Raw genomic sequence first — 21,571 nt, forward strand, 5'->3', positions numbered from 1 at the left:
ATTATGGATTATGTACAACACACCTTATGGGTCCTCTTACATGGAAGGGTGGCACATGGTCATGCCTTGCCACCTCAACCTTGGGCCCTATGCACACCATATTTGATTATACTATTGCCACATATACAAACACACATACATATTAATGCCTTTTTCCTTAGACAATTTTATCCATAACAGTTCCCCCCCCCAGGCAGGGAATGCACCGCATTTCCATGCCTGGGACCATCACGCACAAAGAAAGGCTTGAGGTAGCGCTTGTTGATCACCTTCTTGCCATATGGTTCATGCAGCTCCTGAACTTGTACAGACCCATTGCGACGTTCTTTGATGACTTTGTATGGACCAGCCCACAGTGGCAGAAACTTCTTATCCATTTGGTGGTCCAATCTGTTATCAAAGCATAGCACAACATCCCCCTCAGCAAAGTGTCTTACCCATCCCTTGCGAATCTTAGCATCCAATCGGGCCTTTTGTCGATTCTTTTGGATCTCTGTTTGATGTAGTGCAAGGCGTCGGGTCTCATCTAACTTCTCAAGTTGTACCAATCTGGCCTCTACATGTTCATCTTCTGTCATCCTCTGTTCTTGCGCCAATCTCAAGGCTGGAATCTCTATCTCAAGTGGTAAAACTGCCTCAGTACCATACACCAATTCAAAAGGGGTGTGACCTGTAGATGTTTTATGAGTGATGTTGTAAGCCCACACTGCTTCAGTGACCTTCTGATCCCATTGGCTCCTATTCCCTGCGGCCATTTTTCCTATGTTTTTACAGAGGAGGCCATTAGTCCGCTCTGTTTGACCCATGGATGCTGGATAATAGATGCTAGAAGTGTGATGATCAATGCCCATCCGATCCATGAGTAACTCCACTGCTTCATTTAAGAATGGACTCCCATGGTCAGAGACTATCTCCATGGGTGTCCCAAACCTTGTGCAGATACGTTCAAATATGAAACTTGAAACTGCCTTGCCATTTGCAGCAGAGAGAGCGATAGCTTCAGCCCACTTAGTGACATACTGAGTGGCTACCAAAAGATACTTCTTTTTGTGGGCAGTCATGGGCAAGGGACCGACAAAATCTATTCCCCACTTCTGAAACGGATGGATGGACATCACTAGGTGATGTTGCCCGGGACGCAAATCCTTCCTACCAAAGAATTGACATGGTTCACAGGTTTTGCAATACAAAGTGACATCCTTGAATAATGTCGGCCAATAGTATCCAGCATGTAAAATCTTCTTAGCTGTATAGTCACTGGCATAGTGGCCTCCACAAAACCCATCATGATAATGCTTCAATACCTTAGGCACTTCATCTGCATCAATGGCCCGTCTGAGTACCCCATCCATGCCTTGACGGTACAACACCCCATCAAGGAGGGTGTAGCGCCTACTATCTCTGCGGATCTTCTTTCTCTCATAGCTTGTACTTTCTGAAGGAAAGGAGAAAGCGGTCAAAAACTTATATATACCACCATTCCAAGGATCCCCAACTTCTATGGCTGCTACCAGGGTTACATCAAGGCACTCCTCTAAATCAATCAAAGCATTCTTCAAGTTGGAACAACCCCCTTTTACAATTTTGAAAGAAAAATCATATTCTTGTAGAACTGCCAACCATTTGGCCAACCGGCCCATGGGATTTGGTGATTGAAGAACCTGCTTTGCAAGACCAGTGTCAGTGAGTATAAAGAAGGACCTTCCAGCCACATAATGCTTAAATTTCTCAATGCAAAACACCAAAGACAAGGCATGCTTGTCGGCCTCTGAATAGCGTCGCTCAGTGTCGAGCAATTGTCGAGAAGCAAATCGAACGGGATACATGAACCGATCCTCCCCTTGCTGGAGAAGAATACCTGCCAGAGTGTGCTCACCAAACCCAGGATTGATATAGAAGGTCTTTGACCAGTCTGGATTGCGCAGAATGGGTTCTGAAGCCAGAGCATTCTTGATTTGTGCAAACCCATGATCACAATCCTCATTCCAAGAGAAATCAACCCCATCTTTTAATAGCATAGTCATGGGCCGTGTCAAAGCAGCATACTGATCAATGAAGCGGCGATAGTATCCTGCTAGATTGACAAATGAGCGTACCTGACGTTTGGTTGTAGGTGGGGAGAGCTTGAGGATGGCTTCTACCTTCTCGGGGTCAGGCTTGATGCCCTCGGATGAGACAACATGTCCCAATAACCTCCCTTGAGTGGCTCCAATGGTGCATTTCTCAGGGTTGAGACTGCCATTTGCATCATTGACCCTTTGGAAGGCCAATCTAACCTTCATGATGTGCTCCTTACGTGATGAGAATATACAGAAATCATCTAAAAACCTCCAAGAAATCCCCCAAATAAGGCGCAAACACCATCTGCATGAATCTTTGAAAGGTGGCAGGAGCATTGGTGAGGCCAAATGGCATTACTTTGAATGCAAATGTCCCCCAGGGTGTGGCAAATGTGGTTTTAAGCACATCTTCCTCGGCAATTCTGATTTGATAAAACCCCGAGTAACCATCACAGAAAGTATACATCTCATGTCCACTTACCTTCTCAAGAATGAGGTCTTGAAAGGGTAGAGGATGATGATCCCTCTTGGTGGCAGCATTGAGCTTCTTATAGTCGATGTAGACCCGCCACTTGTTGTTTTTCTTTGGGATGACTACCACTGGTGAAACCCATTCAGTATTGTGTACCGGAACAATAAACCCAGCCTCTACAAGCTTTTGCAACTCTGATCGCAAAGCGTCGGTCTGTAGGGGCCCTAATCTCCGATACTTCTGAGCCACAGGCTTTGCATCAGGCTTCATCTCTATCTTGTGCTCTATGGCAGTCACATGGCGAAGGTGGTGGTAGCTAGTTGCAAAGAGGTCAGGGAAATCTTTGAACATTTCAAGAAACTCATCTTTCTCACCTGGAGTGAGGTCTGGAGAAAGCATTGATTCGAGCTGTTGAGGACTAGCTGTTATCTTTTCTGCAAGTGGTAGGGTCGGAGACACCCCCATCATGTAAACTTCCTCCTCTGAGAATTCCTCCCCCCCGTCTGATTCTTCCATGGACTCAGACACTGAAGATGAGAGAGTATCACTGTCATGCTCCTCTTCTTCTTCCGGTTCCATGGCACCAGGTTGCACAGGGATTTTCTCCTTGGAAGCACCAAAAGACATGTGTCCTGTCTTCCAATAGCTGACTGCATCACTTTTTCTCAACCATGGTCTCCCGAGTATGGCAGGGTAACTTCTGCCTGTATCTTCAATGTCCACTACATAGAAATTGACAGTGGTGGTCAGCCCGTTGACAGTGATGGGCAAATCCTCAATGACTCCCATGGTGGCGAGTCGTCGACCATCTGCTACCTTGATTCGAGTGGAGGAACGCCTTGTACATTTCAAATTCAATTTCTTCATGATGCGGGGCACCATGATATTACATGCAGCTCCCCCATCAACACACACATTTTTGACACGGCAATTATCTATGATGACATCTACTGTGTGTGGGTGCCGATCAATTTCTTCAGAGATAGAAGATACCTCTCGTACCTTTCCCTTTTTCTTACTCTTCCTTGTTGAGAGACCTTGCTGCAGCTCACGTCTCACCTTAGGGCTTAATGCTATTAGTTGAGGGAGTGTGATGCTCAAAGAACGATGAGCAAGGTCTTGAACGACCGAATAGTCCTCTTGCCCTGAGCCGATGGGAAAATCTGAGGGTGACCACTTACTCCTGCGAGATCTTTTAGTCTTCTCTGTTGGTGGGTCTGCCATCTCAGCGTCTGAGGGCTCTGAGAAGGACACCTTCTTCCTGGGGCGGCCCGGTCCACGGTTTAGAGAGGGGTCCGAGGTAGCACGAGTTCTTTTCCAGAGATCAAGGATCTCCACATCAGAATCCTCAGTGCCCGACTCACTTAGAAGATTCACCCTTGGAATATTGGGGCATTCTGTGCGATAATGACCCTTCTGGTGGCACTCGTAGCATACAACATTAGCACGATCTCTTGGAGGGCGGTTGGCTTGATTTCTGATGCCCACCATCTCAAGCCGAAGATCATTCAGAGCCTTGGCTAGGTCATTGACTCTAGGTTCTGTTGCAGGGGGGGCCTCTTTAGTTGGAGGGGCCACGGGAGTAGAGAGGAGGGGGGCTCATGGGCGAGGCTGGGGAAATCTTCGAGGTGGAGGATGAGGATATCCACCTTGTTGAGGGTAAGCAGCTAAGGGAGGACCATACATCTGAGGTGGAGGCTGTGGATACATCCCTGAGGGGTGGGGGTATGCCCCTGAGTTAGACCCCCCAGGTTGTTGTTGCAGGAATGGAGGGGGATGCGGAGGGACAATCGTCTTCTTTGAAGCGGGGTCAGACTGAACTTTGTCAAACTTTTGAGCAATCTCATGTGCTAGCACCATAGTTTCTGGATTCTCCCATTTAAGCTTGAGGCGGAATTCATCACTCGCTCCTGCTACAAGGTAGCCCAGCACATGCTGAGTCATTCCAGCTCGAAATCCGGCATTGTCCTCCTGTGTGGCAATCAAACGGTCCAGGAGCACGGCCGCTCGATCCACATATCGACGCGCCGTCTCACCTTCTGACTGCTTCAAATTTGCCACCTGCAGGTACACATTCTCCGGCTCCTCTTCTTTGCCGAAATACTCAATCATTGCCGCTGTCAACCTTGGCCAGCTTTGGCGAACATCTTCGGTTTGCTTCTCATACCACACTTGAGCCAAACCTTCTAGAAATGTGGGGAGAACCAATAGCCATCTGTCTTCAGTAAGAAAGTTGAGAGAGACACAACGGCGTTTGAAAGCCACAAGATACTCATTTGGATTTTCTTCTACCCGTCCACAAAACACGGGAATGTCAGCCATGCTTGGAAGATGGGAAAGAGGGGCTTATCTATGGACGAACAATAGTAAGAGGAAGCTTGAACTGAAAATCGGGGGAAGAAACATCCAAAAAGCACACATAGGCAGGGTAGGGTGTGACTGGAGTAGTGTGAAATATTACACGAGAAGAATCTTCAGCATAGAAAAGCACATAGACAATCTTAAAAGGTCCAATCCTCATGATATCACTTTGATCATTACACGCGAGGGTTAGAGGTGCGGCGTCGCATGAGGTTGTTCATCAAGGCAAACAAGAATGCCATGACAAATGTCAACAGTTGGAGAGCTTGCACATCACCTTCAGCTTCTTCCAGTTCTTGTAGTCGCCATTCTATTTCTTCAAGGGGTGTGCGGTCTGGCATCCTTCTTTTGAGCAATGTCCTTGAGAACCCTCCTGATGGTCTGCCGAAGTCGGTGAACTCGTATCAAGTAGGCCCAACACTTAGTTTCATGATGACCACAACCTTTGCATTCCTTACAAATGATCACCCTCCTTCGTGGCTTGCGGCTTGGTTGGGGTGGCGCTTCCACTCGCGTCATGCGTGATTGAAATACAAGCTTCACGTGCCAAGAAATCAGCAACAAGATTTCGAGCTCGAGGGATATGCTGAATTTTTACCTCTTCAAATTGGTTGCAAAGTTCCAAGGCTTGTTGATGTCGTGGAACCAAGCCTTTGCTCCGCACCTTCCACCTTCCACTAACTTGTTCACACACTAGTTGAGAATCTCCTTGCACCTCCAATTGCTTGGCATGATGTTCTTGTGCCTTTTGTAGCCCAAAAATGAGCGCCGAGTACTCAGCTTGATTGCAAGTACTTGCGGGCGAAGACTTGCTGTAACAAAACTCCTCACCACTCGGTGAAGTGAGCTTCACACCCACGCCAGCCGCCTTGGTTGAAGGTTTGTAAGCTCCATCAAATTGAAGAATCCAAGATGTCATCACACCAAGACGAGAATTCGGACATCCCAAGTTTCTCGGTAGTCCAAGATAGGTAGGAGGAGAGGGTGGGGAGAATTCAACACTTGAGCCAAACGTTCAGCACCAAATAAACTTGCAATTCTTTGTTGATAGTTTATCTTAAGCCCAAAAAGAATTACAATTTGAAGCTCGAAATGAGGCACAAAAGGCTGATTAGGTACAAATGGATTCCTTGGTCGAAACATTACCAACCATAGCCAAGGCCTAGAAACCTTTGTAATGAGATTGTGAAATGACGATTCAGGACGAGCTTTTCCACAGGAATCAACAAGCAGATGCGCCAAATCTCCCCCCAAGCTTGGGGAACATCCCACCCTTCGAAGAAGGAAACCGTTTTAATTACCTCTGAAGCAGCAAGTAGTTCGATCACCGCACAATGAGTAGAAGTAAAGTCAAAATCCTCCCAGCGTATCAGTAGTTCGTCACTCTGAATTATCCACGGTGTGTCATTCCACCCGTCATCACCATCAATAAGGCACTGGACAATCAGCCGTTGAAGGTCGACATGAAGATCAAGGAATACATCTCGTGCATTGGTAGCCGTAAGGTGCAGAGGAACAGGCACCAATTCCTTAAACGCGTCGAGAAGTGACATAAATGTCCACTCTTCTCGTGAGGCGTGCGTCCGTGAAGTGGGCTTGGAGAAGTTCTGAATTGGTGATCTAGCAAGAGAAGTGGGTAGAGAACATAAAATGAAATATTTTTGCTTTTTACAACAAGAGCAAACTCCTTATGGTTAGAGAGTTACAGCTCCCGCAATTTCAATATATGATCAAAAATCATTATATTTTTACCACTTCCAACTTGTTGGCCCAATGATAAGACTTTCTTTTGTGAAGGGGGAGGTCTTGGGTTCCAATCCTACTCTTTAATAAAAAGAGAGGAGAGGAGAGGAGAAGGAGAAGAGAAAGAGAAAGAGAAGAGAAGAGAGAGGGGGGGTGCGGGATCTGCTGTTACTCTTTTGCAGGGGCTCAAGAAACAGTCCGCAACCAGAAATCGCAGCAGTCCAGAGAACTGAAGCGCAGAAAACGCACGAAGCGAATGCACGCGCAATAGCTTAGAAAGAGCACAGATGGTATAGTTTTGTTGATATAACCCGTACGAATAGAAGATTCGCCAACAGCCGTGGAGATTCGAATCCCAGTAGCCACACCAAAACTTTTAGCCGGAAAAGAAACCGAGACCAAAGGCGAGAGACTAAGTATGGCGACGCTCAAAGGCCTTAGAGAAAAGGTGATCACGAGGGCGAAGGGATGTCATAGGGGTGAATAAGGAATTAGAAGTGGAGGGAAGAAAAAGGGAGACTATGACACAAGGGGAAAGGGAGAGTGGGAAGAGAAGCAAGTACATGATAGGAAGAGGAATGTTGAGATGTAGACATCAAGGGAAGTGAACCATACTTTATTGGAAAGGAGGGATGAGAGGGAAATATCAAAATACTAGCTAGGTGGCTTTACAAGAATGAGCGTGTCCCATCAAGGAATTGCCCCTTCCTTTTATAGCCAAAAGAGGGGGTCTCTCCACATTAATGTATCCTCCCACATGCATGGTGTGTGTGGAAAAGTCTCCCATGTGGGCTAGGTGGGTACGCACTCTTAATTGTATGCGACAACCCTTTGCCTCAATTTTTCGCATAAATCAAGCCCCTTATCTCAAGTCTATGATACTTCCTAGGTCTCTTCCAATTTTATAATAGGTTCAAACCTCTAGGAGGACAAGTGGAGGGTTGGCACAAGGAATCTTGCCACCTCGTCCTACTTTCCCCATTATTTAACTAGCTCTCTTTGTCCTTCTATACCTCCCCCACATGGGCCTATCCCATATGGAGGGAATAACTCAATATAATAGCCATCTCCACCCATTTTATATTGCTTCTCCCTTGGACTTTGAGCCTTATCTCAATTATTGCATCCTAGGTGGAGGGGTGGCACATGGAGGAGCCATGCCACCTTGCATTTTATAATATTACTATTATGGATTATGTACAACACACCTTATGGGTCCTCTTACATGGAAGGGTGGCACATGGTCATGCCTTGCCACCTCAACCTTGGGCCCTATGCACACCATATTTGATTATACTATTGCCACATATACAAACACACATACATATTAATGCCTTTTTCCTTAGACAATTTTATCCATAACAGTACATACTAATGAATTAATTAAAAGATAATAACTTCATTTTCAAACAAATATTGGTTGCTATTCATATATATATATATATATATATTTATTTATTTATAAACTTAAAATCATAAATTAATATAATTACCAGCATCTAATTTGTATCTTCAACATAGGTGGTCTTTTATCCGGATTTTTTGGATCCAAGATGGTGGTACGTGGTCCAAGTTTCTCCTCAAAGCAAACAAATTTTTGAAGATAGGATTGTGGATATAGAGATGCCAGAAGAAATCCAAATAATGATGCCGATGGATCTAGGGAAGAGGATGAAGATGACGATATGGCCCAAGAAGAAGGTGACAATAATTACACTATAATGGAGGAATGTGGAGATCATGACTTTGGGTAAGAAGAGGGAGAACTAGAGGGTGAACTACAGGATCAAGTCTTAGGTAGACATATAATAGGGGATGATCATATAGATGATCAATTGTATGTAAAGCTTCACATAGACTTATTTGGTGCCATTTATGTAAATGCTATTGATTGATTGTTTCAACATCAAGGATACTTCCTATATTTGACCCTCTCATTTTTATCGTGATATTTTGTACATTTGTATGTAAAGTTCACCGTCAATATATGAGTATTTTGATCTCAATTTTTCTATACATAATCTGATGTTTTTAATCTTTCAAATGACCAAACTTGTGGCCAAAAATTATTTTGGGCCCCTTGGAAACAATGTCCTGTAAAAACGTTGGTATGAAAATTTTAACCTAGGGTCGATATCATAGTTGGTGGAAGCTATGCCATAGCACAATCTCAAAAAAATACACACATGAGAAAAGATCAACATATGGATCTCAAACATCACATTTAGTTTTTGATGTCAATATATTTAAAGTGAGTATTATTTAGATAGAGCCTAAGGGGTTTTGTCCTCTCTATAAAATCAACCGGGCCTTTTCATCATTACAATTGTGAACATTAAAAGGTAATTGCTCTATTATTCAAGGAATTCGACCATGCATGCACCAATATTTGGCATGCCTATTACATGGGAAAAACCAGGTTGTGGATCATGTGGTTTTAAAAACTTGAGTTTCTTTAAGTTTGAGTTTTACTGTGTGATTCTAGGTGTTAATTTTGTGACAAAATTTGTGGGAGAAATGAAATTTCATGCGTCAGTTTTCCCCCCCTCCGATGATACACGTTAGTAGACTTGGATATCCGAAACAAGTGCAATGTGGCCTAAAATTCTACAAAACACAAATAGGCCAAAGGGCATGCTATTGGGTTTGATGCTATGTATTATTAAATGCAATGAACTTTGGTAGGCATATGAGCCCTATATCAAGCAAGTGCATGGAAAAAGAGACAATTCAAATTTGTAAATAGTGTTGGATTTATTAAAATATTCTTGCACATGCACAAATTGCACTTTTCCAACTTCATCCATTTTAGGGTGAATCTAGATGCCAATACCAACAACTATCAATGTTTTATGACCACCATGCACTAGTCCCAATAGTTTGGATTCCAAATTTTCAATCCATTTTGGTTTTCAACGAATTAAAAAAAAGTTATGGAGCATGCCCTCAAATGGGTATGCATCACTTTAGCACAACATTGGAGGCCCATTAAACCATGTATAATGATCTTATTTAGGTGTCTCCTTGGGTTGAGGAGAAGCTTGCATAATGTACTTTATAATGATTACTTGGTTGCATGTATCTATATAACAAAATTTTGATGTTTTTGAACAAATTGCTATATCCTATAGTCTTTAGGATGCATGCTTCACATGCAACATAGCCTTTGTAATGCTTTGGTAGTCTTGTTATGTGTCCTTATTCCATAATCTTTTTGCTCTCATGCTCAAGTTTGGAATCCATTTTAGGGTGAATCTAGATACCAATACCAACAACTATTAATGTTTTATGACCACCATGCACTAGTCCCAATAGTTCGAATTCCAAATTTTCAATCCATTTTGGTTTTCAACGAATCAAAAAAAAGTTATGGAGCGTGCCCTCAAATGGGTATGCATCACTTTAGCACAACATTGGAGACCCATTAAACCATGTATAATGATCTTATTTAGGTGTCTCCTTGGGTTGAGGAGAAGCTTGCATAGTGTACTTTATAATGATTACTTGGTTGCATGTATCTATAGAACAAAATTTTGATGTTTTTGAACAAATTGCTATATCCTATAGTCTTCAGGATGCATGCTTCACATGCAACATAGCACTTGTAATGCTTTGATAGCCTTGTTATGAGTCCTTACTCCATAATCTTTTTGCTCTCATGCTCAAGTTTGGAATGTGTACTACAACTTGAAGACAAAGGATTTTGAATTCTGTTGAGCAATGCATAAGTAATGGGTCATGCAAAATACCCATATATAGAAAAGTCCTTGAACCTCACCAAAAATGGCTAGACCCAAGCAAACAATGACCCAAGTAAGTTGATCTCAGCAATCAAGGGAGGCTCAGAGGTAGCTCAAGATGTAGCACTCAAGATTTTGTCTTCTTAAGTAAGCTTGGAGAGCAAGGACCATAGAAGAGCTGGTAGTAGGCAAATCTCAATCGATGAGGAGTTAATAAAGTCTTGAATGCCAAGGTCCCCTGAGAGGCCAAGGAGTCTAATCACTGCCCTTATCTAGGATGGGTGCATGGTAGTAAGGAGAAGTGTGGCAAGCATGTCAGTGTTCATATCCAAATTTAAGGACAGTACATATAAGAAATAATGTATAAAACAACACCTACACCGTTGTGATTTGTTTGCGAGTTTCTATCCTCACCATTTTGGATCTCATTGGTTGTGGAAGGCCCCTAATCATAGCTTTGAGTGGCTCATGAAAAGAGAGGAATGTACCATGAGATCATTTGGAGGTTTGAGAAAATGTTATTGATATCCTTGATGTCTATTTTTACTTCCACTGCCAATTTACCCTCATATATAGTAGCTCGTGGAGGTGGTGTTGTATTGAAATCTGCAAGGTACTTTGAAGGATCTCGAATGGAAATGGTGTTAATTTATGCTTCCAAGGTACTTCCAAATTCTTGCATTAGAGCAGACGTGAAGAATGTATTTGTGGCTTTCTACAAAAAATTATGTATTGTACTCAAATCTGCAAGGTACTTTAAAGGATCTCGAATGGCGGCGGTGCTATTTTGAAGCTTGCAAGGTACTTCCAAATTTTTGCATTAGAAGAGATGTGAAGAATGTATCTGTGGCTTCTAAGAGAGAATTAAGAAGCATAGTAGAAGATCTAGTATTGCGAGCATGCCCTCTCCCTTTTCCTTCACCATGCTTGCTACCTCCATTTCTTCTACAATGACCTCTGCATCCTCTCTTGATCTCCATCGCCTCAAATGTAACCTTAAAGACAATGATGTTTCTTCCACCTTGACTCAGGCCCTCTACATTGTTTCTCATTCTCCCAATCCCCTTATCTTAACCAATAGGAAATATAAAAATCACCTCATGTAGGTGATTTCATTTTGCTCTGCTGTTGGTAAACTCTAAACACTAGTGCCAAAAGAGATCCAAGACATTTGTTGCGGATATGAAGTTTGACCTTTGTAGATTTGTGGTAGATTTGGATTCCATCTTGGAATTACACTCACTAGTACAAACAAAAACCATAAGGGTTGACTCACAAGAAGACTATATTAGTGAAAATGAATTTGATTTTGCACATAGTTTTGAAAGATGTGAAAATTGAGACACACACAAATGATGGAAAAGGCTAGGAACATCCCACTAGGAGCCCTAGTATTAGGGTCCCAAAATAACTTCAAATGGATGAGCAATCATATGTCAGGGAGAGGAGCATGCCATAGCAAAGAACCTTAATTTTATAGGGAAAAATCTCTTATGCAAAAAAAGTAAAGAAAGAAGCTAAAAGATCAAAGTGAGAAAAACCATTGACTCACCGACATAATAGCATTCTTTGCTAAAACATAGCAAATGTGTTAACATGGATCATCCCCTCACTATTGTGATTTGCAAAAGCCATTACTAAATGCTGACCATGTAATGCATGCTATCAAAGTGGGGAATTGAATGCAAAGTTTCTAAATAACATGTTTGGACTAATAATGACAAGGAGCTGGAGAGTGTCAACGAATATTTCACTAGGATGTGGAGCTTATTTATGTGCTTAAGGATTAATTTTTCTCATTGGATGTCTATCATAGTAATTCTATTCTTTATTATAATTGTGTGTGCTATTTATATCAAAGAGAAAATTTATCCCTAAGCACTAATTAAATTCCTTTATCAAATACTAGTAGAATTTTATAATATAAGCTTATTTTTCAAAGTATATGTCCTCATCCTTTCACTAAGAGGCCAAAGGATGATATAATAATTCCAAACTAGTCATTACAATTCGATGCAATCATTGTATTTCTAGTGGGAATAGTGAATCATTTTAGCTTGGAACCTTAGGATTGATTAAATTTTAATATTATTATACATATATGTGGAGGGAAATTTTGACACAGGGCTCCATGAGGAAGTACTAAATAAAATGATGCACCAATTTTGAATGTACTTGTTGCAAAGTTCCAATGTCCATCTGACACCAAATGTGTGGCTAGGAAGGTAGAATATCCCAAATTTACATGTGCATACTATTATATGAACAAAAAATATCTAACAATCGTCAACAATGATACCTCCAATCATCCCCCAATCATCTTATTAGTAATAATCTTTTCATAGGTCGAGTAGTTTCCATATCCCTACAAAGTTTTAATATTGTTGATGGTGCTTTTTGCATTTGAGAGTACATCCTTGGAACTTACAACATGGTTCATTAGCCTGTATGGTACCCCTAACACACACATGCAATGCAAGTTCAACTTCTATCTATACTCCACCTACATTGTTGTGGAGCATGCATTTGATCGATTGAAAGGCCAATGGCAGTACCTCAATAAGAAGTTCCTAAACTTGAAGCCCAAGCTTGAGCAATGAGTATAATGGCATTTTGCACAATATGCTACTGGCCACAGTTGGAAATGTGCCATAAGATGAATATTTCTTTGACAGACCACATGATGATGATTTATGGCATCAATTAGTTGAACCTATTGCTCATTGTCACAGGGCTGCATTGGCTTGGGCAAGCACAAAATGAGATGCTCTTGCTCCATATTTTGTGGCACTACATCAAAACTTGTAATGCCACTTCGAGATACTTTGTCATGTTTTGGCAATGAAAAGGGGATCATTATTATATATGCACTTGTGCAATAGAGGGGAGACTTTACATGTATGCATTGTGTAGTCATTTTTCAAATACAATTTGTATCCATGAAGGAGAATGTTACTTTAGTTTATAGTGGCCTATGAAATGTATGAGCACACATATTAATCCAATCAACCCTTATGAACACGACAATAGGCCAACAAATAAATGCAAGTGACACATGATTCCATAATCCAAGGTAACTCCAAATGCTTCCATGAGGCAAGAAACTTAATTGAGCTTATCAAATGAATCATATTCAATAGAACTCATCAAATGAAATTTTTGAATAATCCCACTTTGGGGTAGTCAATGATCTTATTAAGTTATTCCAAGTGACCTTATTGAATGATCCCCCATTTTGATGTGTGTAAGGATGCAAGAATGAATACATGCAACTCATCAAATGATTCCACTATGGTGGATGTGTTGAGAGCTCACGCTCAACATCATGTGATCATATGTGCATAGAACTAACCCAATAGAGTGCTATAAAGGAAAGGTTCAGATGCCCTAACCCTAACCCTAAATGGGTTTGTATATATTCTACATTTTGAGCTAAATGTAGTATATACTTAGTCATTTGTGGTGTGCTCTTTAGCTGTGCCCTCTCTCCTCATCTCTACTCTTCTCCTCTACCCTCTTCATATTTTGCCATGGTATCAAAGCTCCATTGCCTTTCGCTGAGGCATTGAAATCCGCATGCAAGAGTATGAGAGAGTCTGATAGTTTGAGAGATTAAGAGATCGAGTTTTCTCTTTTGTGAGAGAAAAAATTCCGTTCATTGATAAAAAATTTATGTTGTTTGTTTTGTTCTATCATTGAGAGATTGTGAGTGATTGTGACATTTCCGTTCATTCTTCCGTAAGAAAGTGATTGAGATTCATCCATTTCGAGAGAGAAAGAGAGATTTTCGCTAAGAGGAAGAAGCAATTTTCGTTCATTATTGGTTCATTTTCTATTAGAGAGCCTAAAGCTCTGCTGGTTTTGAGAGAAACATTTTTGAAAGAGAGAGAGAACTCTCTCTCCTCTAGAGAATTTTGAGGTAAAGACCTCCATCTACATCCTTCATCAAAGGCAACTCGGCACAGCTCCTATAGTGCTCTTTATGTCCATTGCCATGTCTCACAACCCAAGGCAAGACTAGCTCTTTATAGTGCCTTCTACAAGGTGAGCCCTCATAGCAACAATGCTATCTATCAAAGCACCCACATGCAAGCGACATACTAAGGTGGGTTACGGCTCCAATGAATAGCATCTTCCATGACCTCCAACGAGTACCACCACCAATATTAGACCGAACTCCCCCAATGGTGCTTGGGAGGATTCAAGACAAAGAAGATGAAGAAGATCCTGCAGTTCCACAATGGCAATGGCCATTCTCGAAGTGGGTAAAGCAGCTTTTGAATGGCAGAGAACCTCCAGCCATTGAGGAGGAACCATCCGAACACCACCGTTCCAAGAGATTAGAGGAGCAAAGAAGGGCGTAGGAACACTTGGTCAACTATGCTTTGATGACAGAAGTGATCCGTGCTGATGAACCCAAGTGTCTTGAAGAGGCACAGGGTGATGATAGGTGGATGGAGGCTATGCAGTCGGATTATGGCTCCATAATAAAGAACAACACTTAGGACCTTATGGATCGTCCACCAAAACATAAGGTAATCGGCACCAAGTGGGTGTAGAAGACCAAGTACAAGTCCGATGGTACCTTGGATAAGTACAAGGCTCGACTCGTGGCAAAAGGATTCCATAGGCACATGGTTTTGATTATCAGGAAACTTTTTCTCCCATAGCTCGACTAACCACAATTCACAGTGTTTTGGCTTTAGTTGCCTAGGGAGGTTGGCTCGTGTTTCAAATGGATGTAAAATCCACCTTTCTGAATGGAGATCTCAAGGAGGAGGTATACGTGGAACAACCACCAGGTTTTGAGATCCCCGATTTAGAAGGTAAAGTATGTAAACTAAATAAGGCACTTTACAGGCTGAAACAGGCCCCACGAGCGTGGTACCAGTGAATTGATGCCTACTTTCTGCAAAACGGGTTCAGGAGGAGCCCATCTAATGCAAATTTGTATATCTTCAGAGAAGGAGGTAGGTGTATGATCGTGGTCCTTTATGTGGACGACCTTGTCATAACAGGAAACCATGAAGAGAAGATCTCATAGACAAAGCATTTGCTAGGAAGAGAGTTTAAAATGACAGACCTCGAATTGATGCATTTCTGTTTGGGGATTGAAGTTTGGCAAGAACTGAAACAGATTTTCATTTCATAGCTGAAGTTGCAAGGAAGCATGGACACTTGCGGAAAATTGCTTGGAATACCAAAGTAGAACTCAGTGACAATGCCCCAAAGAGTTGGGATTCATTCCATTATGGAGTATTTATACATGTTAGAGAGCTTCTCTCTCTACATGTAGGAATCGTAAGACATTCTCTCTCTACATGTAGAACTTGCATCTAGGATGCACATATAGAAGTTGCATGTTGCATGTAGGAGATGCATGTAAAAGTTGCATGTAGGACTTGCATGCTGCATGTAGGAGTTGTAGGTAGAACATGCATGTAAGAGTTTCATGTACAATTGCATCTAGGAATCGTATGTAGAACTTGCATGTAGAACATACATGTAGGAGTTGCATGTTGAAGATGCATGTTGAGGATTCCTAAGAGAGATGATTGCTAGCCTTATGTAAGTACAAGCAGAGATTTGCCACCGCTACTCTACACAAAATCTGTGCTACCTTAAGTCCATGTTGGCATAGAGACAAAACTCTGACATTGATATCAGTTCTTTTCAGTTGGTGACACTCTTGTATGTGAAGGACAAATTGATGTAATGGATCATACCAAGGTCTATGGTTGTGAGTGATCATGTGATTGAGTGTGTGAACATGTGTGTGTGTGTAGGTGTGCTTGAGTTAGGTGTGACTGATGATGTGTCAGTCAGTATAGTCTTATGTGAGTTTTTACCTTGTTAAACCCATGGGACTTCCCATGCATAGTCATGGTTTATCTCCCAATTGCAAACCAAAAGACCAAAGTCAAAGTGAGATCATGTTGGGATAAGGATGCCCAAATGAGTCTAATGCTGATGCAACTATAGTGAGTCCATGTTATGGATCATGTGTGTTGCCACTAGAGCTAGGCAAGCCATGAGGCTCCCATGGACTACTGCTAGGTTGAGGTCATCAATTTGTGGGGGGGTATGAAAGACAAATTGATGTAATGGATCATACCAAGGTCTATGGTTTTGAGTGATCATGTGATTGAGTGTGTGTAGGTGTGCTTGAGTTAGGTGTGGCTCATGATGTATCAGTAATTCAATAGGTGTGATTGAGTGAATATATGAGTGTGGTGTGTGATTGAGAGATTCTAGGAGACATTGGTGGTCATTGCCTTCATACTCAAATAAGGGGTTAATATTTGTTAATGTGGCTAAACCTTTATGCCTTGTTTGAAAGTGCACATTGGTAGGATTCCATAGTATAGTGTTTAAGGTGGATTGCATTTTAAAGTAGGGGGTTGATATTTGACCGTGTGGCTAAAACTTAACCCTTTGAGGCATCCATCTAGGTGGGCTTTAATACCGACACATTTGATACATGTTAATGCTAGAGTCCCTAGAAGAAATTTTATGTTAGAGAAAAACTCCAGAGGGAGTTCCATGTACCTCCTAGTCATGAGTTTGATACAAAGTACATGCTATCATGCATGTGCAATGTAATAAACATTGATTATTGAAGGCAAGTCGAAGCCTCCTTATGTGAGTAGATCAGATTGGATGAGGTCCAAGGATGAAATCTATGTTGATTTAGACAAGTTGGACAAGTAGCAAAAAGGAAAAAAAGTCCACATGTAGAGGAGAGATGCTCACAGCTCTAGGTAAGAATGTACACTACATGTTATTGGTAAGTAAGTGTGCTATATACTTCTTTTGTAATTTATAGTTAGGTTTAGATACATAGTTTTGCTCATAGCACTTTATGTGATGTTTTTAATTTAGGTTCACAAGTGTTTTCTGATTGGGTGATATGCTACGGATTAGGAGTATGACTATTCATTTGAGAATGGCATGCAAGCTCACCTCAACAAGCTAGAGTAGATGAAGTCCCAATTGATTAGATAGCAATCACATGCCATTTGATTGGATGGTAGTTGCATGCTGTGTAAGTATCCAATGCTCATTGTTCTCAATAATGTTCCTTCCATTTTTGAAATGAAGCTTTAGTTATATTTTATAAATTGCTACACGTAACATTCTTAGGATGCAACCAAAGGCGAGGACGGGTGAGGGAGGAGATGAGATTAGAGATACAGGCAAGTGCAACCAAAGGGGGAGATGAGACCCTCTTAGATGATCAAGAGGAGGATGAGGACCATGATGAGGGCGAGTAGGTTTACGTTAGGTATACCTATCTTTACCTATGATTTTGTACATAGCCATCGTTTTGCCATTTTTCAATTTGTAGCTCTCTTTTGGCATGTATCTATATCTTGTACATTCCCTCTTTTCAAGGGAACTTTTGTAATACATGATGTGAGTGTTTATGTAATATTTTTGTAAAGTAACCACATATCACAAAATACTCCACATGGAAGTTGAAATTAACTTTGGCTTTCAATTAAAATAGGGTAGAATGGAGCTGCCAATCTACTACACAAATTAAATGTTTTTGGGAATATAACATCGATGCACAATGTGTATAGTCACACATATACTAATGTCTCTATTGACGTTAGCAATTTCTTGTGTTTGGCATAATGCCCTGAATCTATACTGATGGTCTCTTAGAACAGCTATACTAATGTTTCCACACCTAGAAAGTTTATTTTCAATGTATTTTGTATTGGGACACTTGTCAAGAAACATTGCATACCTTGTAGTGATAGCACAAATGATAATAGAGTATATCCCCTATCATCACTTTAGCTAACATAGCTCTACCCTCAAACTCCATGAGACAAGAATTGGTCTTCCAACTCTACTTGAAATAAGTGACCAACTATCATAAGACTTCGATAACAATAGAGCTAAAACCATGATATTTGGAAAAGCTACACTTGCAAATGTGCATATTCCTTTATCAGCTTCACTTGTCTAGTGGAAAAGAACCACAAAGGAATTGGACACACGTTATGTGCTTAGTAGAACAATTATATGCATGAATTTTACAAGAATATTTTAAGAAATTTGGATATCACTAAGCACTTGAAAAGCATAATTACTCGCGTCACGTATATTAGTAAAAGAAACATAAATATCCCCATCTCCCACCAATGGAGAAAATTTGTACTCCTAAAACTCTTATATGTAACATCTACGGTTCTCTTGACATTAGCCTTTGATCCCACCCAATGAAGTATTTGACTCTAGAATCAAGAAATCTAGGCTAAACATATGAGCCAACCAACAAAAAGGAATGATACACCACATTAGATTAGATCACACCTTTTTCTTACCCATGAATCTCCTCTTGTTTTTCAAAAAATGACATTTATGGGATTAGAACCCCCTCATGAGCCTATTAAGTTCCACCTTCAAGTTAGCACTAGTAGAGGAAGAGTGCAAAATCATCTAACCTTACTCACATAGAGTTTGATATGGAATTGTGTCCAACAATAATCCCAAATGTAAAGGGCCTAGACCTAATTGGTATGAAGCTAGATAGTTAACACCTAGTTTCCCTATATTTGAGGCTAATAAAGGACTTGGATAATTATTTTAGGATGTATTGTTCTGAGCACAATGTCCACTATTGTGATAATGAAGGAGGAGGCTAAAAATGGACTATACGACACCTTGAGAGACCACATGTAGACCCTCAAAAGTCTAAGGTCAACACGGTACACAATATCTTTAGTATAACCTAAAGAAGCTATGCACTCTTGTTTCTAGAGGACCTCAACTATTCCCTCTCCTACACCCCTCGGGGATATATTAGGGCCATCGACATCTTTACCTACTCGATAGCCCTCCCCTGAAACCCCTTTGACTGAGGGGTCATCACTTAGGCATACCCATTCTAGGTCCAGTAAGAATAGTAAGGGTCAAAGCATGTAGAAGAGTCATGTAGAAGAGTCTGCACATTCACATCCCTACAGGTCTCCACTTTATCATGAGATGCAGTACCGATTAGATCCCTTGCCCTCTCCACTCATAGGTAGTGGCACCCTAGAGCCCACTCCCTCTACTACTCCTCGCTCCTTACGTGCTCACACCACCCCTCACTCTATCTTTGCTACTCCATCCACCACCAATCCTTCGGACTTTATTTTTCCCAAGTACCTTTTCTATGAAGCGAACATCATTGGGGAGGTTATACAGGATGAAGATGGGAAGGTGTTCACCAGATACATGAGGAGGTTGGTGAGCACCCACTTCCCAAATGATATATTTAAGCCTTGGAATCAACAGGACCTCAGAAAAAAGGATTCCTGCATAGAAGCCCTCAGGAGACAATTTCCAAATCCTCCAAAGTTTGAGTTTGAGAAAAATGCCATGCTTGCTTCCACGGGGAATCTCCTAGGTCTTGTAGATATCAACTAAAGGGATGCTATAGTCGAGGATAAGCACAAGCCAAGGTGGGCAAACCCAAAGGATTGGAAGAAAGTGAAGAAGTTTTACAGGGACACTCCAAATGTGTATGAGCCTCAATGTGGCGGGCAGTGAGAATACGCCTGGAGATCATAGGTCCTTCGTACCTCGGGAGTAGTTGTAGACTTGAAAACGAGGCATGGGTGGTAAGTATACGCTTATCTTCTACTAAATTTCTAATATGTTCAATCATTCAAATGTCTTATCATTCATATCTAACTAATTGAATTTGGATTCATTGGAATCTATGATTGGAAGGCCTTGAGACAACGAGGAGTACAGAAGGGCCTTGAAGATTGGAGTCAAGCCATGGTTTAAGGAGAAGGAGTACAGAAGGAGTCCAAATTAATTGGGAAAGGGTGGCGACGCATCATGTGACCCTATTCCTCTTCATTATCGTTTGACTATCACCATTTCCTTACAATCAACGTTCTTAGTTTTTTTAACTTGTTTCATTCTTAGGGAGGCATGTTTGACCCATCCGGAGATCCGAATAGAGAGACGAGATCTGAGGAAGAAGTGGCTCGAGATGCAGCAGAGAAGGGCAGGGAATCAGGCACACACAAAGAAGCCATGGGTGAGGAGGGCACACATAGACTAGAGAATGAGGTCAAGGAGAGCGAGGAGGATGAGGAATAGGATATGATAATATTTAGTGGTTCAATATTTCTACACTTGTGCCATTTTGTAGTAGATTGCATGCCTCAGTGGATTTTCTAGTTTGGAGTTCGGCACTTTGCTACGTCCAGAGGGTTCACCCCCTATTTTGATATTGGTGACACAATTCCCTGAATTTTCATCTGGTACTCATGTGCCTCTATATGATTTGTAGTGCATTACTTTGGAGAATTTGCCATTTTGTAGCATATTGACATCACTTTGTAGACTTTCATCACAAAATTGTAACGTACACGTGATTTTAATGGAAAACAAAATTATGTGGGGAAGGATGGGACTGAAACAAGACCCATCCTGCCCCACATAATTTCTTTTAAGCTTTTATACAGACGTTGGTATATATCGATGCTTGTACTGACGACACTGCAGTGTCGGTATATGCCAAAGCCTACACCCACACCCATATCAACACTTTTAACTGTATTTTATCGACACCCTCACTGATGCTTTCTTTGCAAAGTTCACACTGATGGAGTTTTCGATGATTTCCACTCGTTTAAAAAAAATGATTCATAATTAGCATCGGTATTGGTGTCAAAAAGAGGCCTGTGTCTTGTAGTGGAGCACTCTCATTGGCACACACCTCAACTTGCTATCTAATCCCTTGAAATTAGGAAACACTGATTGGAGGCCCTTTTGAGACCCCAAATCTCCCCTTATGTTTATCCAGTTTGCATTAATGATATATCCAAAAGAAGTCTTTAAAGTTGTAGGTGGAGACTCAAAAGGAAACCTTAGTATAGTATGTTATATCACATCCTATGTTAATGCTTAGAGAATGTGGGAGTTTATACACATCTACACATACCCCAAAAGGCATCCAATGGAAATTAATTGCTAGGCCAATTGCAATTGTATTTTTATATATACAATTGATGTTTGATGGTGTTGCTACGCAATATTTATGTAAGAATATTATCACTTTATTCGATAAACTAATGATACAATTGATTATACGACTTACATCTAATAATTATTGGATTCACATCTAGGAGTATGAAGGAACATGTACAAGAGCAACAAAAAAGTCAAAAATAATACAT

The sequence above is a fragment of the Dipteris shenzhenensis genome, chromosome 23, assembly GCF_047967505.1.
Source record: "Dipteris shenzhenensis isolate YYH24624 ecotype China chromosome 23, Dip_SZ_1.0, whole genome shotgun sequence".
Taxonomy (NCBI): domain Eukaryota; kingdom Viridiplantae; phylum Streptophyta; class Polypodiopsida; order Gleicheniales; family Dipteridaceae; genus Dipteris; species Dipteris shenzhenensis.